This window comes from Callospermophilus lateralis, unplaced genomic scaffold (assembly GCF_048772815.1).
Source record: "Callospermophilus lateralis isolate mCalLat2 unplaced genomic scaffold, mCalLat2.hap1 Scaffold_123, whole genome shotgun sequence".
In the NCBI taxonomy this organism is placed as follows: domain Eukaryota; kingdom Metazoa; phylum Chordata; class Mammalia; order Rodentia; family Sciuridae; genus Callospermophilus; species Callospermophilus lateralis.
In genome coordinates this window covers 1,782,397-1,784,293 of record NW_027512416.1, presented here as the reverse complement: position 1 = coordinate 1,784,293, position 1,897 = coordinate 1,782,397, and the positions used below count along the sequence as shown (strand labels likewise).

General features: G+C 31.0%; 1 non-coding gene across 1 annotated transcript; it reads left to right on the top strand.

The window, feature by feature from the left end:
- Positions 1-465: 465 nt before the first annotated feature.
- LOC143640144 (U2 spliceosomal RNA) lies at positions 466-655 on the top strand. Its single transcript, XR_013154885.1, has one exon. It is a non-coding gene; the product is annotated as a U2 spliceosomal RNA (small nuclear RNA).
- Positions 656-1,897: the final 1,242 nt, after the last annotated feature.

Here is a 1,897-nt window from a genome sequence, read left to right as displayed (position 1 = left end):
AAAACTAGAAAATAATCGGATCTGTCTGTATTATTTATTTTAACTATTTCTAAATTTGTATTTCTCTCGAAATAAAAGTTTTAATTAAAAAAAGAAAAAAAAACAATTCCATTAAGGACTGGGAATATAGCTCAGTGGAAGAGCACTTGCCTCACAGGTGTGAAGGCCTGAGTTCCATTCACAGAACCAATAAATTATATATATATATATATATATATATATATATATATATATATATATATATATATAATTTAGTATATATAATATACTATATATACTCTAATATATATTAGAAGTACTATAAACCACAAAAAGACTAAATAAAAACTTTTCAAAAATGCAAAGAAGTACAAAGAATAAACTTGTGGCCAGGTGTGGACAAACTTTTTTCTCATTTGTTTACTCTCGGAAAGAAGAGGCCTGTAAAAATTCTTATAGCATAAATCATTTCACAAAAGAGAAGTAATAGCTTCTCAGTCTTTTGGATTAGATCAAGCATGGTAGCTGGGTTTATTTTTAATCAGTTTAATATATTCTCCATTTGAAAGTGCTATATTAAATGGGCTTTTGAAACTAGGGAATGAATAGGAATTTGTTCTGTTCATTTCATACATTGTCCTGGTTTTGCAGTATTTTCAGGAGCAGTGTCCCCCAAGGGATGGGGAGGAGGAGGAAGAGGATGAGGATTAATCAACATGTGGAACTCCAGGTGCATACAGCAGGTGGGATGGGGTCCTTGGATCAGTGAGCAGTAATGACTGACTGAAGGAATGTTCATAAACTCAAATCATGCAATGTATTTGGCAACTTATTTTTCCACCAGGGTTGGCCAAATCAGGCCATATAATTTCCTGTACCAAATATCAATTTCTTTCAAAAATCTCATCACTCATCGAGTAATTTCTTTAACACCTCTTCACCTCCTAGAAAATTCTCCCAAATGTTCTCTGACAGTGTTATTTAATAACACTTCATTATGACAAGTGATCTTGAATATTTTACCTTAAGAATCTCATAGAGATTGGAAATACTAGTTCCTAGGATTATAATTGCATCTTCAATCTGGCAGAAAGTTCTCCTCCCCCCTGGCAAACCTAACTACTCTTTCAATCCCGATTACTGTTCCATATCTAGAACTTCTTTCATTGTGACAGACAGACTGATTATGAAAGTGGAGGGGCTTGTTTTGGAATAATTACTAAAGTTCTGTAAGTTTTCATATAAAAAATTATGAAAACAAAAATGTTAAGAATTTGCCATGTGAATAGGTCTTTGAAACGAGTAAAGAGCTTAACTATATTCAAAAAAGAGCAAACACACTTCATTTTTAGGAGACAGATTTTCCTAGTCCAGCACAGGTAACATCTGCTGATTTTCTCTAAGATATACTGATTTCAAGGCATTTTTATTCTTTACCTTGCCATTTTAATCATGATAAACATTCACTTAGCAAGCATAAATAATTGTATGCTTTTATTTTACAAAGTTTAGCGATCACACTTTACTAATTTTTATAAAACCAGTGCTTATCATAGCATTTTGCCTACAATACATGCTTAGTATTTGTTCACTATTAAAATAGCTAAAGAATTTAGCAATTAGATGGTAAAAAAAAACACCTTTATGAAGTGCTTATATAAGCCAAGGGCAACACTGAATTCATTTTAATTAATTGATGACTTAATCTCTGGATTATCTTGGAGGAGAACAGAAAAAAGGAAATAAATGCATTGAATAAAAATTCTAATAATATAATCAACTTTGGAATGTAGTAAACTGAAATAGACCTTAACAAGGAGAGCAATAAATTAATGTTTTATGTGTGTGTGTGTGTGTGTGTGTGTGTATAAAATTCTATATTTTTCAAGTATATATAAGACAATCATCTCTTTCTATA